Source organism: Pseudophryne corroboree, unplaced genomic scaffold, assembly GCF_028390025.1.
Source record: "Pseudophryne corroboree isolate aPseCor3 unplaced genomic scaffold, aPseCor3.hap2 scaffold_852, whole genome shotgun sequence".
Taxonomy (NCBI): domain Eukaryota; kingdom Metazoa; phylum Chordata; class Amphibia; order Anura; family Myobatrachidae; genus Pseudophryne; species Pseudophryne corroboree.
In genome coordinates, this window is record NW_026970431.1 from 57403 (window position 1) to 73216 (window position 15814).

A 15814-nucleotide genomic window follows, 5' to 3' on the forward strand; every position below is an offset into this window, starting at 1 on the left:
AACAAAACAGCAATGGAAAAGATTAGCATACTGTTGGTAAAGCAGTTGCATCAAATTGATTTTCTGCAATATAGCATGATAATCCATACTGACAGCTCTGGATAGTACCAGCACATTTCTTGCTGGACTTGGTAATGGAAAGAACACAGTAAACAGCTTCACTTTTTTTTCAAAAATATTTAATTGACTATTAAAAACCTATCAGTCTTAAATAAGGACATCAGTAAGCACCACTGGCATAATGGATAAGTCACTGTTCTCCTAAGCCAGTGGTTGTGGGTTTAAGTCCCGTCTGAGTTGGAAGTCATTACAGCAAATGTCTCATCACTGGAGTTGATATTTTATCCTTGCTTCAACTGTAAAACAGTCTTGCAGTGTTTAGCTTGTAAAAAATGACCACAGAAGCTAAAATATGACATTAATTATGATAACATTGTTGTTGTTATTTTTTAAACCTTTTTTATCACCGTGGACAGCTTATTCAAGTGTCATCTGGCATGCTTGTTCCTTTGTTGCTCATCATTCATCACCAAAAATGATTTTCTTTTTCAATTCTTATGACGGTACTAATTGTATTGAATAAAATCCACATCTAGCATAACCAACCAATGCTGCAAAGTGCTCCAGTGGCGTAATTGGTCAGCGCGCGTTTCTTATAATACAGTATCTGTTGAGCAATGCCAAGGTTGTGAGTTCAAGCCTCACCTGGAGCATCTATGTCTACTGTTTTTTTTCCTTTTCTTATGTCATTAGTCATTGATTATAAACTGCTACCTTAATATTTAATATGATATTACAAAGGATGGAAGAAAGAAAGAAAAAACACAAACATGATTGTGCATTTAAGTTGTCAACACATCTGCTTTGGTTCAAATGCACTGCATATCTTCCTTCAGTCAGCCAACAAAACAGCAATGGAAAAGATTAACATACTGTTGGTAAAGCAGTTGCATCAAATTGATTTTCTGCAATATAGCATGATAATCCATACTGACAGCTCTGGATAGTTCCAGCACATTTCTTGCTGGAATTGGTAATGCAAAGAACACAGTAAACAGCTTCACTTTTTCCTCAAAAATAAATAATTGACTATTAAAAACCTAACAGTCTTAAATAAGAACATCAGTAAGCACCACTGGCATAATGGGTAAGGCCCTGTTCTCCTAAACCAGTGGTTGTGGGTTTAAGTCTCGTCTGAGTTGGAAGTCATTACAGCAAGTGTCTCATCACTAGAGTTGATATTTTATCCTTGCTTCTACTGTAAAACAGTCTTGCAGTGTTTAGCTTGTAAAAAATGATCACAGAAGCTAAAATATGACATTAATTATGATAACATTGTTGTTGTTTTTTAAACCTTTTTTTATCACCGTGGACAGCTTATTCAAGTGCCATCTGGCATGCATGTTCCTTTGTTGCTCATCATTCATCACCAAAAATGATTTTCTTTTTCAATTCTTATGACGGTACTGATTGTATTGAATAAAATCCACATCTAGCATAACCAATCAATGCTGCAGAGTGCTCCAGTGGCGCAATTGGTCAGCACGCAGTAATTATAATACAGTATCTGTTGAGCAATGCCAAGGTTGTGAGTTCAAGCCTCACCTGGAGCATCTATGTCTACTGTTATTTTTCCTTTTCTTATGTCATTAGTCAATGATTATAAACTGCTACCTTAACATTTAATATGATATTACAAAGGATGGAAGAAAGAAAGAAAAAACACAAACATGATTGTGCATTTAAGTTGTCAACACATCTGCTTTGGTTCAAATGCACTGCATATCTTCCTTCAGTCAGCCAACAAAACAGCAATGGAAAAGATTAACATACTGTTGGTAAAGCAGTTGCATCAAATTGATTTTCTGCAATATAGCATGATAATCCATACTGACAGCTCTGGATAGTACCAGCACATTTCTTGCTGGACTTGGTAATGGAAAGAACACAGTAAACAGCTTCACTTTTTTTTCAAAAATATTTAATTGACTATTAAAAACCTATCAGTCTTAAATAAGGACATCAGTAAGCACCACTGGCATAATGGATAAGTCACTGTTCTCCTAAGCCAGTGGTTGTGGGTTTAAGTCCCGTCTGAGTTGGCAGTCATTACAGCAAATGTCTCATCACTAGAGTTGATATTTTATCCTTGCTTCAACTGTAAAACAGTCTTGCAGTGTTTAGCTTGTAAAAAATGACCACAGAAGCTAAAATATGACATTAATTATGATAACATTGTTGTTGTTATTTTTTAAACCTTTTTTATCACCGTGGACAGCTTATTCAAGTGTCATCTGGCATGCTTGTTCCTTTGTTGCTCATCATTCATCACCAAAAATGATTTTCTTTTTCAATTCTTATGACGGTACTGATTGTATTGAATAAAATCCACATCTAGCATAACCAATCAATGCTGCAAAGTGCTCCAGTGGCGTAATTGGTCAGCGCGCGTTTCTTATAATACAGTATCTGTTGAGCAATGCTAAGGTTGTGAGTTCAAGCCTCACCTGGAGCATCTATGTCTACTGTTTTTTTTCCTTTTCTTATGTCATTAGTCATTGATTATAAACTGCTACCTTAATATTTAATATGATATTACAAAGGATGGAAGAAAGAAAGAAAAAACACAAACATGATTGTGCATTTAAGTTGTCAACACATCTGCTTTGGTTCAAATGCACTGCATATCTTCCTTCAGTCAGCCAACAAAACAGCAATGGAAAAGATTAACATACTGTTGGTAAAGCAGTTGCATCAAATTGATTTTCTGCTATATAGCATGATAATCCAGACTGACAGCTCTGGATAGTACCAGCACATTTCTTGCTGGACTTGGTAATGCAAAGAATACAGTAAACAGCTTCACTTTTTCCTCAAAAATAAATAATTGACTATTAAAAACCTAACAGTCTTAAATAAGAACATCAGTAAGCACCACTGGCATAATGATTAAGTCACTGCCCTCCTAAGCCAGGGGGTCCAAGTCCCATATGGGGTGGAAGTAATTACAGCAAGTGTCTCATCACTAGAGTTGATATGTTATCCTTGCTTCAACTGTAAATCAGTCTTGCAGTGTTTAGCTTGTAAAAAATGACCACAGAAGCTAAAATATGACATTAATTATGATAACATTGTTGTTGTTTTTTAAACCTTTTCTATCACCGTGGACAGCTTATTTAAGTGCCATCTGGCATGCATGTTCCTTTGTTGCTCATCATTCATCACCAAAAATGATTTTCTTTTTCAATTCTTATGACTGTACTGATTGTATTGAATAAAATCCACATCTAGCATTACCAACTAATGCTGCAAAGTGCTCCAGTGGTGCAATTGGTCAGTGCGCGGTACTAACAAGACAGTATTTGTTGAGCAATGCCGAGGTTGTGAGTTCAAGCCTCACCTGGAGCATCTTTGTATACTGTTTTTTTTCCTTTTCTTATGTCATTAGTCATTGATTATAAACTGCTACCTTAATATTTAATATGATATTACAAAGGATCGAAGAAAGAAAGAAAAAACACAAACATGATTGTGCATTTAAGTTGTCAGCACACATCTGCTTTGGTTCAAATGCACTGCATATCTTCCTTCAGTCAGCCAACAAAACAGCAATGGAAAAGATTAACATGCTGTTGGTAAAGCAGTTGCATCAAATTGATTTTCTGCTATATAGCATGATAATCCATACTGACAGCTCTGGATAGTACCAGCACATTTCTTGCTGGACTTGGTAATGCAAAGAACACAGTAAACAGCTTCACTTTTTCCTCAAAAATAAATAATTGACTATTAAAAACCTAACAGTCTTAAATAAGAACATCAGTAAGCACCACTGGCATAATGGATAAGTCACTGCCCTCCTAAGCCAGGGGGTCCAAGTCCCATATGGGGTGGAAGTAATTACAGCAAGTGTCTCATCACTAGAGTTGATATTTTATCCTTGCTTCAACTGTAAAACAGTCTTGCAGTGTTTAGCTTGTAAAAAATGACCACAGAAGCTAAAATATGACATTAATTATGATAACATTGTTGTTGTTGTTTTTTTAAACCTTTTTTATCACCGTGGACAGCTTATTCAAGTGCCATCTGGCATGCATGTTCCTTTGTTGCTCATCATTCATCACCAAAAATGATTTTCTTTTTCAATTCTTATGACTGTACTGATTGTATTGAATAAAATCCACATCTAGCATAAACAATCAATGCTGAAACGTGCTCCAGTGGTGCAATTTGTCAGCGTGCTGTACTTATAAGACAGTATCTGTTGAGCCATGCTGAGGTTGTGAGTTCAAGCCTCACCTGGAGCATCTTTGTATACTGTTTTTTTTTCCTTTTCTTATGTCATTAGTCATTGATTATAAACTGCTACCTTAATATTTAATATGATATTACAAAGGATGGAAGAAAGAAAGAAAAAACACAAACATGATTGTGCATTTAAGTTGTCAGCACACATCTGCTTTGGTTCAAATGCACTGCATATCTTCCTTCAGTCAGCCAACAAAACAGCAATGGAAAAGATTAGCATACTGTTGGTAAAGCAGTTGCATCAAATTGATTTTCTGCAATATAGCATGATAATCCATACTGACAGCTCTGGATAGTACCAGCACATTTCTTGCTGGACTTGGTAATGGAAAGAACACAGTAAACAGCTTCACTTTTTTTTCAAAAATATTTAATTGACTAATAAAAACCTATCAGTCTTAAATAAGGACATCAGTAAGCACCACTGGCATAATGGATAAGTCACTGTTCTCCTAAGCCAGTGGTTGTGGGTTTAAGTCCCGTCTGAGTTGGAAGTCATTATAGCAAATGTCTCATCACTAGAGTTGATATTTTATCCTTGCTTCAACTGTAAAACAGTCTTGCAGTGTTTAGCTTGTAAAAAATGACCACAGAAGCTAAAATATGACATTAATTATGATAACATTGTTGTTGTTATTTTTTAAACCTTTTTTATCACCGTGGACAGCTTATTCAAGTGTCATCTGGCATGCTTGTTCCTTTGTTGCTCATCATTCATCACCAAAAATGATTTTCTTTTTCAATTCTTATGACGGTACTGATTGTATTGAATAAAATCCACATCTAGCATAACCAATCAATGCTGCAAAGTGCTCCAGTGGCGTAATTGGTCAGCGCGTGTTTCTTATAATACAGTATCTGTTGAGCAATGCCAAGGTTGTGAGTTCAAGCCTCACCTGGAGCATCTATGTCTACTGTTTTTTTTCCTTTTCTTATGTCATTAGTCATTGATTATAAACTGCTACCTTAATATTTAATATGATATTACAAAGGATGGAAGAAAGAAAGAAAAAACACAAACATGATTGTGCATTTAAGTTGTCAACACATCTGCTTTGGTTCAAATGCACTGCATATCTTCCTTCAGTCAGCCAACAAAACAGCAATGGAAAAGATTAACATACTGTTGGTAAAGCAGTTGCATCAAATTGATTTTCTGCAATATAGCATGATAATCCATACTGACAGCTCTGGATAGTTCCAGCACATTTCTTGCTGGAATTGGTAATGCAAAGAACACAGTAAACAGCTTCACTTTTTCCTCAAAAATAAATAATTGACTATTAAAAACCTAACAGTCTTAAATAAGAACATCAGTAAGCACCACTGGCATAATGGGTAAGGCACTGTTCTCCTAAACCAGTGGTTGTGGGTTTAAGTCTCGTCTGAGTTGGAAGTCATTACAGCAAGTGTCTCATCACTAGAGTTGATATTTTATCCTTGCTTCTACTGTAAAACAGTCTTGCAGTGTTTAGCTTGTAAAAAATGATCACAGAAGCTAAAATATGACATTAATTATGATAACATTGTTGTTGTTTTTTAAACCTTTTTTATCACCGTGGACAGCTTATTCAAGTGCCATCTGGCATGCATGTTCCTTTGTTGCTCATCATTCATCACCAAAAATGATTTTCTTTTTCAATTCTTATGACGGTACTGATTGTATTGAATAAAATCCACATCTAGCATAACCAATCAATGCCGCAGAGTGCTCCAGTGGCGCAATTGGTCAGCACGCAGTACTTATAATACAGTATCTGTTGAGCAATGCCAAGGTTGTGAGTTCAAGCCTCACCTGGAGCATCTATGTCTACTGTTTTTTTTCCTTTTCTTATGTCATTAGTCATTGATTATAAACTGCTACCTTAATATTTAATATGATATTACAAAGGATGGAAGAAAGAAAGAAAAAACACAAACTTGATTGTGCATTTAAGTTGTCAACACATCTGCTTTGGTTCAAATGCACTGCATATCTTCCTTCAGTCAGCCAACAAAACAGCAATGGAAAAGATTAACATACTGTTGGTAAAGCAGTTGCATCAAATTGATTTTCTGCAATAAAGCATGATAATCCATACTGACAGCTCTGGATAGTACCAGCACATTTCTTGCTGGACTTGGTAATGCAAAGAACACAGTAAACAGCTTCACTTTTTCCTCAAAAATAAATAATTGACTATTAAAAACCTAACAGTCTTAAATAAGAACATCAGTAAGCACCACTGGCATAATGGATAAGTCACTGCCCTCCTAAGCCAGGGGGTCCAAGTCCCATATGGGGTGGAAGTAATTACAGCAAGTGTCTCATCACTAGAGTTGATATTTTATCCTTGCTTCAACTGTAAAACAGTCATGCAGTGTTTAGCTTGTAAAAAATGACCACAGAAGCTAAAATATGACATTAATTATGATAACATTGTTGTCGTTGTTTTTTAAACCTTTTTTATCACCGTGGACAGCTTATTCAATTGTCATCTGGCATGCATGTTCCTTTGTTGCTCATCATTCATCACCAAAAATGATTTTCTTTTTCAATTCTTATGACGGTACTGATTGTATTGAATAAAATCCACATCTAGCATAACCAATCAATGCTGCAAAGTGCTCCAGTGGCACAATTGGTCAGCGTGCATTTCTTATAATATAGTATCTGTTGAGCAATGCCAGGGTTGTGAGTTCAAGCCTCACCTGGAGCATCTTTGTCTACTATTTTTTTTCCTTTTCTTATGTCATTAGTCATTGATTATAAACTGCTACCTTAATATTTAATATGATATTACAAAGGATGGAAGAAAGAAAGAAAAAACACAAACATGATTGTGCATTTAAGTTGTCAACACATCTGCTTTGGTTCAAATGCACTGCATATCTTCCTTCAGTCAGCCAACAAAACAGCAATGGAAAAGATTAACATACTGTTGGTAAAGCAGTTGCATCAAATTGATTTTCTGCAATATAGCATGATAATCCATACTGACAGCTCTGGATAGTTCCAGCACATTTCTTGCTGGACTTGGTAATGCAAAGAACACAGTAAATAGCTTCACTTTTTCCTCAAAAATAAATAATTGACTATTAAAAACCTAACAGTCTTAAATAAGAACATCAGTAAGCACCACTGGCATAATGGGTAAGGTACTGTTCTCCTAAGCCAGTGGTTGTGGGTTTAAGTCCTGTCTGAGTTGGAAGTCATTACAGCAAGTGTCTCATCACTAGAGTTGATATTTTATCCTTACTTCTACTGTAAAACAGTCTTGCAGTGTTTAGCTTGTAAAAAATGATCACAGAAGCTAAAATATGACATTAGTTATGATAACATTGTTGTTGTTTTTTTTTAAACCTTTTCTATCACCGTGGACAGCTTATTCAAGTGCCATCTGGCATGCATGTTCCTTTGTTGCTCATCATTCATCACCAAAAATGATTTTCTTTTTCAATTCTTATGACTGTACTGATTGTATTGAATAAAATCCACATCTAGCATAACCAATTAATGCTGCAAAGTGCTCCAGTGGCGCAATTGGTCAGCGCGCGGTACTTATAAGACGGTATCTATTAAGCAATGCCGAGGTTGTGAGTTCAAGCCTCACCTGGAGCATCTTTGCATACTGTTTTTTTTTCCTTTTCTTATGTCATTAGTCATTGATTATAAACTGCTACCCTAATATTTAATATGATATTACAAAAGATGGAAGAAAGAAAGTAAAAACACAAACATGATTGTGCATTTAAGTTGTCAGCACACATCTGCTTTGGTTCAAATGCACTGCATATCTTCCTTCAGTCAGCAAACAAAACAGCAATGGAAAAGATTAACATACTGTTGGCAAAGCAGTTGCATCAAATTGATTTTCTGCAATATAGCATGATAATCCATACTGACAGCTCTGGATAGTACCAGCACATTTCTTGCTTGACTTGGTAATGCAAAGAACACAGTAAACAGCTTCACTTTTTCCTCAAAAATAAATAATTGACTATTAAAAACCTAACAGTCTTAAATAAGAACATCAGTAAGCACCACTGGCATAATGGATAAGTCACTGCCCTCCTAAGCCAGGGGGTCCAAGTCCCATATGGGGTGGAAGTAATTACAGCAAGTGTCTCATCACTAGAGTTGATATTTTATCCTTGCTTCAACTGTAAAACAGTCTTGCAGTGTTTAGCTTGTAAAAAATGACCACAGAAGCTAAAATATGACATTAATTATGATAACATTGTTGTTGTTTTTTAAACCTTTTCTATCACCGTGGACAGCTTATTCAAGTGCCATCTGGCATGCATGTTCCTTTGTTGCTCATCATTCATCACCAAAAATTATTTTCTTTTTCAATTCTTATGACTGTACTGATTGTATTGAATAAAATCCACATCTAGCATAACCAATCAATGCTGCAAAGTGCTCCAGTGGTGCAATTTGACAGTGTCCTGTACTTATAAAACAGTATCTGTTGAGCAATGCCGAGGTTGTGAGTTCAAGCCACACCTGGAGCATCTTTGTATACTGTTTTTTTTCCTATTCTTATGTCATTAGTCATTGATTAAAAACTGCTACCTTAATATTTAATATGATATTACAAAGGATGGAAGAAAGAAAGAAAAAACACAAACATGATTGTGCATTTAAGTTGTCAGCACACATCTGCTTTGGTTCAAATGCACTGCATATCTTCCTTCAGTCAGCCAACAAAACAGCAATGGAAAAGATTAACATACTGTTGGTAAAGCAGTTGCATCAAATTGATTTTCTGCAATATAGCATGATAATCCATACTGACAGCTCTGGATAGTACCAGCACATTTCTTGCTGGACTTGGTAATGCAAAGAACACAGTAAACAGCTTCACTTTTTCCTCAAAAATAATTAATTGACTATTAAAAACCTAACAGTCTTAAATAAGAACATCAGTAAGCACCACTGGCATAATGGGTAAGGCACTGTTCTCCTAAGCCAGTGGTTGTGGGTTTAAGTCCTGTCTGAGTTTGAAGTCATTACAGCAAGTGTCTCATCACTAGAGTTGATATTTTATCCTTGCTTCTACTGTAAAACAGTCTTGCAGTGTTTAGCTTGTAAAAAATGATCACAGAAGCTAAAATATGACATTAGTTATGATAACATTGTTGTTGTTTTTTTTAAAAACTTTTCTATCACCGTGGACAGCATATTCAAGTGCCATCTGGCATGCATGTTCCTTTGTTGCTCATCATTCATCACCAAAAATGATTTTCTTTTTCAATTCTTATGACTGTACTGATTGTATTGAATAAAATCCACATCTAGCATAACCAATTAATGCTGCAAAGTGCTCCAGTGGCGCAATTGGTCAGCGCACGGTACTTATAAAACAGTATCTGTTGAGCAATGCTGAGGTTGTGAGTTCAAGCCTCACCTGGAGCATCTTTGTATACTGTTTTTTTTTCCTTTTCTTATGTCATTAGTCATTGATTATAAACTGCTACCCTAATATTTAATATGATATTACAAAGGATGGAAGAAAGAAAGAAAAAACACAAACATGATTGTGCATTTAAGTTGTCAGCACACATCTGCTTTGGTTCAAATGCACTGCATATCTTCCTTCAGTCAGCAAACAAAACAGCAAATGAAAAGATTAACATACTGTTGGCAAAGCAGTTGCATCAAATTGATTTTCTGCAATATAGCATGATAATCCATACTAACAGCTCTGGATAGTACCAGCACATTTCTTGCTGGACTTGGTAATGCAAAGAACACAGTAAACAGCTTCACTTTTTCCTCAAAAATAATTAATTGACTATTAAAAACCTAACAGTCTTAAATAAGAACATCAGTAAGCACCACTGGCATAATGGGTAAGGCACTGTTCTCCTAAGCCAGTGGTTGTGGGTTTAAGTCCTGTCTGAGTTTGAAGTCATTACAGCAAGTGTCTCATCACTAGAGTTGATATTTTATCCTTGCTTCAACTGTAAAACAGTCTTGCAGTGTTTAGCTTGTAAAAAATGACCACAGAAGCTAAAATATGACATTAATTATGATAACATTGTTGTTGTTTTTTAAACCTTTTCTATCACCGTGGACAGCTTATTCAAGTGCCATCTGGCATGCATGTTCCTTTGTTGCTCATCATTCATCACCAAAAATTATTTTCTTTTTCAATTCTTATGACTGTACTGATTGTATTGAATAAAATCCACATCTAGCATAACAACTTAGTGCTGCAAAGTGCTCCAGTGGCGCAATTGGTCAGCACGTGGTACTTATAAGACAGTATCTGTTGAGCAATGCCGAGGTTGTGAGTTCAAGCCTCACCTGGAGCATCTTTGTATACTGTTTTTTTTTCCTTTTCTTATGTCATTAGTCATTGATTATAAACTGCTTCCTTAATATTTAATATGATATTACAAAGGATGGAAGAAAGAAAGAAAAAACACAAACATGATTGTGCATTTAAGTTGTCAGCACACATCTGCTTTGGTTCAAATGCACTGCATATCTTCCTTCAGTCAGCCAACAAAACAGCAATGGAAAAGATTAACATACTGTGGGTAAAGCAGTTGCATCAAATTGATTTTCTGCAATATAGCATGATAATCCATACTGACAGCTCTGGATAGTACCAGCACATTTCTTGCTGGACTTGGTAATGCAAAGAACACAGTAAACAGCTTCACTTTTTCCTCAAAAATAAATAATTGACTATTAAAAACTTATCAGTCTTAAATAAGAACATCAGTAAGCACCACTGGCATAATGGATAAGTCACTGCCCTCCTAAGCCAGGGGGTCCAAGTCCCATATGGGGTGGAAGTCATTACAGCAAGTGTCTCATCACTAGAGTTGATATTTTATCCTTGCTTCAACTGTAAAACAGTCTTGCAGTGTTTAGCTTGTAAAAAATGACCACAGAAGCTAAAATTAGAGATGAGCGCCGGAAATTTTTCGTGTTTTGTGTTTTGGTTTTGGGTTCGGTTCCGCGGCCGTGTTTTGGGTTCGACCGCGTTTTGGCAAAACCTCACCGAATTTTTTTTGTCGGATTCGGGTGTGTTTTGGATTCGGGTGTTTTTTTAAAAAAACCCTAAAAAACAGCTTAAATCATAGAATTTGGGGGTAATTTTGATCCCAAAGTATTATTAACCTCAAAAAACATAATTTACACTCATTTTCAGCCTATTCTGAACACATCACACCTCACAATATTATTTTTAGTCCTAAAATTTGCACCGAGGTCGCTGTGTGAGTAAGATAAGCGACCCTAGTGGCCGACACAAACACCGGGCCCATCTAGGAGTGGCACTGCAGTGTCACGCAGGATGGCCCTTCCAAAAAACCCTCCCCAAACAGCACATGACGCAAAGAAAAAAAGAGGCGCAATGAGGTAGCTGACTGTGTGAGTAAGATTAGCGACCCTAGTGGCCGACACAAACACCGGGCACATCTAGGAGTGGCACTGCAGTGTCACGCAGGATGTCCCTTCCAAAAAACCCTCCCCAAACAGCACATGACGCAAAGAAAAAAAGAGGCGCAATGAGGTAGCTGTGTGAGTAAGATTAGCGACCCTAGTGGCCGACACAAACACCGGGCCCATCTAGGAGTGGCACTGCAGTGTCACGCAGGATGTCCCTTCCAAAAAACCCTCCCCAATCAGCACATGATGCAAAGAAAAAGAAAAGAAAAAAGAGGTGCAAGATGGAATTATCCTTGGGCCCTCCCACCCACCCTTATGTTGTATAAACAAAACAGGACATGCACACTTTAACCAACCCATCATTTCAGTGACAGGGTCTGCCACACGACTGTGACTGATATGACGGGTTGGTTTGGACCCCCCCCAAAAAAGAAGCAATTAATCTCTCCTTGCACAAACTGGCTCTACAGAGGCAAGATGTCCACCTCATCTTCACCCTCCGATATATCACCGTGTACATCCCCCTCCTCACAGATTATCAATTCGTCCCCACTGGAATCCACCATCTCAGCTCCCTGTGTACTTTGTGGAGGCAATTGCTGCTGGTCAATGTCTCCGCGGAGGAATTGATTATAATTCATTTTAATGAACATCATCTTCTCCACATTTTCTGGATGTAACCTCGTACGCCGATTGCTGACAAGGTGAGCGGCGGCACTAAACACTCTTTCGGAGTACACACTTGTGGGAGGGCAACTTAGGTAGAATAAAGCCAGTTTGTGCAAGGGCCTCCAAATTGCCTCTTTTTCCTGCCAGTATAAGTACGGACTGTGTGACGTGCCTACTTGGATGCGGTCACTCATATAATCCTCCACCATTCTATCAATGTTGAGAGAATCATATGCAGTGACAGTAGACGACATGTCCGTAATCGTTGTCAGGTCCTTCAGTCCGGACCAGATGTCAGCATCAGCAGTCGCTCCAGACTGCCCTGCATCACCGCCAGCGGGTGGGCTCGGAATTCTGAGCCTTTTCCTCGCACCCCCAGTTGCGGGAGAATGTGAAGGAGGAGATGTTGACAGGTCGCGTTCCGCTTGACTTGACAATTTTGTCACCAGCAGGTCTTTCAACCCCAGCAGACCTGTGTCTGCCGGAAAGAGAGATCCAAGGTAGGCTTTAAATCTAGGATCGAGCACGGTGGCCAAAATGTAGTGCTCTGATTTCAACAGATTGACCACCCGTGAATCCTTGTTAAGCGAATTAAGGGCTGCATCCACAAGTCCCACATGCCTAGCGGAATCGCTCCGTGTTAGCTCCTTCTTCAATGCCTCCAGCTTCTTCTGCAAAAGCCTGATGAGGGGAATGACCTGACTCAGGCTGGCAGTGTCTGAACTGACTTCACGTGTGGCAAGTTCAAAGGGCATCAGAACCTTGCACAACGTTGAAATCATTCTCCACTGCACTTGAGACAGGTGCATTCCATCTCCTATATCGTGCTCAATTGTATAGGCTTGAATGGCCTTTTGCTGCTCCTCCAACCTCTGAAGCATATAGAGGGTTGAATTCCACCTCGTTACCACTTCTTGCTTCAGATGATGGCAGGGCAGGTTCAGTAGTTTTTGGTGGTGCTCCAGTCTTCTGTACGTGGTGCCTGTACGCCGAAAGTGTCCCGCAATTTTTCTGGCCACCGACAGCATCTCTTGCACGCCCCTGTCGTTTTTTAAAAAATTCTGCACCACCAAATTCAAGGTATGTGCAAAACATGGGACGTGCTGGAATTTGCCCATATTTAATGCACACACAATATTGCTGGCGTTGTCCGATGCCACAAATCCACAGGAGAGTCCAATTGGGGTAAGCCATTCCGCGATGATCTTCCTCAGTTGCCGTAAGAGGTTTTCAGCTGTGTGCGTATTCTGGAAAGCGGTGATACAAAGCGTAGCCTGCCTAGGAAAGAGTTGGCGTTTGCGAGATGCTGCTACTGGTGCCGCCGCTGCTGTTCTTGCGGCGGGAGTCCATACATCTACCCAGTGGGCTGTCACAGTCATATAGTCCTGACCCTGCCCTGCTCCACTTGTCCACATGTCCGTGGTTAAGTGGACATTGGGTACAACTGCATTTTTTAGGAGACTGGTGAGTCTTTTTCTGACGTCCGTGTACATTCTCGGTATCGCCTGCCTAGAGAAGTGGAACCTAGATGGTATTTGGTAACGGGGGCACACTGCCTCAATAAATTGTCTAGTTCCCTGTGAACTAACGGCGGATACCGGACGCACGTCTAACACCAACATAGTTGTCAAGGACTCAGTTATCCGCTTTGCAGTAGGATGACTGCTGTGATATTTCATCTTCCTCGCAAAGGACTGTTGAACAGTCAATTGCTTACTGGAAGTAGTACAAGTGGGCTTACGACTTCCCCTCTGGGATGACCATCGACTCCCAGCGGCAACAACAGCAGCGCCAGCAGCAGTAGGCGTTACACGCAAGGATGCATCGGAGGAATCCCAGGCAGGAGAGGACTCGTCAGACTTGCCAGTGACATGGCCTGCAGGACTATTGGCATTCCTGGGGAAGGAGGAAATTGACACTGAGGGAGTTGGTGGGGTGGTTTGCGTGAGCTTGGTTACAAGAGGAAGGGATTTACTGGTCAGTGGACTGCTTCCGCTGTCACCCAAAGTTTTTGAACTTGTCACTGACTTATTATGAATGCGCTGCAGGTGACGTATAAGGGAGGATGTTCCGAGGTGGTTAACGTCCTTACCCCTACTTATTACAGCTTGACAAAGGGAACACACGGCTTGACACCTGTTGTCCGCATTTCTGGTGAAATACCTCCACACCGAAGAGCTGATTTTTTTGGTATTTTCACCTGGCATGTCAACGGCCATATTCCTCCCACGGACAACAGGTGTCTCCCCGGGTGCCTGACTTAAACAAACCACCTCACCATCAGAATCCTCCTGGTCAATTTCCTCCCCAGCGCCAGCAACACCCATATCCTCCTCATCCTGGTGTACTTCAACACTGACATCTTCAATCTGACTATCAGGAACTGGACTGCGGGTGCTCCTTCCAGCACTTGCAGGGGGCATGCAAATAGTGGAAGGCGCATGCTCTTCACGTCCAGTGTTGGGAAGGTCAGGCATCGCAAACGACACAATTGGACTCTCCTTGTGGATTTGGGATTTCAAAGAACGCACAGTTCTTTGCGGTGCTTTTGCCAGCTTGAGTCTTTTCAGTTTTCTAGCGAGAGGCTGAGTGCTTCCATCCTCATGTGAAGCTGAACCACTAGCCATGAACATAGGCCAGGGCCTCAGCCGTTCCTTGCCACTCCGTGTGGTAAATGGCATATTGGCAAGTTTACGCTTCTCCTCCGACAATTTTATTTTAGGTTTTGGAGTCCTTTTTATTCTGATATTTGGTGTTTTGGATTTGACATGCTCTGTACTATGACATTGGGCATCGGCCTTGGCAGACGACGTTGCTGGCATTTCATCGTCTCGGCCATGACTAGTGGCAGCAGCTTCAGCACGAGGTGGAAGTGGATCTTGATCTTTCCCTAATTTTGGAACCTCAACTTTTTTGTTCTCCATATTTTATAGGCAGAACTAAAAGGCACCTCAGGTAAACAATGGAGATGGATGGATTGGATACTAGTATACAATTATGGACGGACTGCCACGGTTAGGTGGTATAAAAAAACCACGGTTAGGTGGTATATATTATAATAATAATACAATTATGGATGGACGGACTGCCTGCCGACTGCCGACACAGAGGTAGCCACAGCCGTGAACTACCGCACTGTACACTGGTTGATAAAGAGATAGTAGTATACTCGTAACAACTAGTATGACACTATGACGACGGTATAAAGAATGAAAAAAAAACCACGGTTAGGTGGTATATATTATAATAATAATACAATTATGGATGGACGGACTGCCTGCCGACTGCCGACACAGAGGTAGCCACAGCCGTGAACTACCGCACTGTACACTGGTTGATAAAGAGATAGTAGTATACTCGTAACAACTAGTATGACACTATGACGACGGTATAAAGAATGAAAAAAAAACCACGGTTAGGTGGTATATATTATAATAATAATACAAT

General features: G+C 39.2%; 3 non-coding genes across 3 annotated transcripts; all 3 read left to right on the plus strand.

The window, feature by feature from the left end:
• Nucleotides 1-3315: 3315 nt before the first annotated feature.
• On the plus strand, nucleotides 3316-3408 carry TRNAV-AAC (transfer RNA valine (anticodon AAC)). The gene is given in 2 exon segments: nucleotides 3316-3353; nucleotides 3373-3408. It is a non-coding gene; the product is annotated as a tRNA-Val (tRNA).
• Nucleotides 3409-7816: 4408 nt separating this feature from the next.
• TRNAI-UAU (transfer RNA isoleucine (anticodon UAU)) lies at nucleotides 7817-7909 on the plus strand. The gene is given in 2 exon segments: nucleotides 7817-7854; nucleotides 7874-7909. It is a non-coding gene; the product is annotated as a tRNA-Ile (tRNA).
• A 1707-nt stretch (nucleotides 7910-9616) lies between these two features.
• Nucleotides 9617-9709, plus strand: TRNAI-UAU (transfer RNA isoleucine (anticodon UAU)). Its single transcript is given in 2 exon segments — nucleotides 9617-9654; nucleotides 9674-9709. It is a non-coding gene; the product is annotated as a tRNA-Ile (tRNA).
• Nucleotides 9710-15814: the final 6105 nt, after the last annotated feature.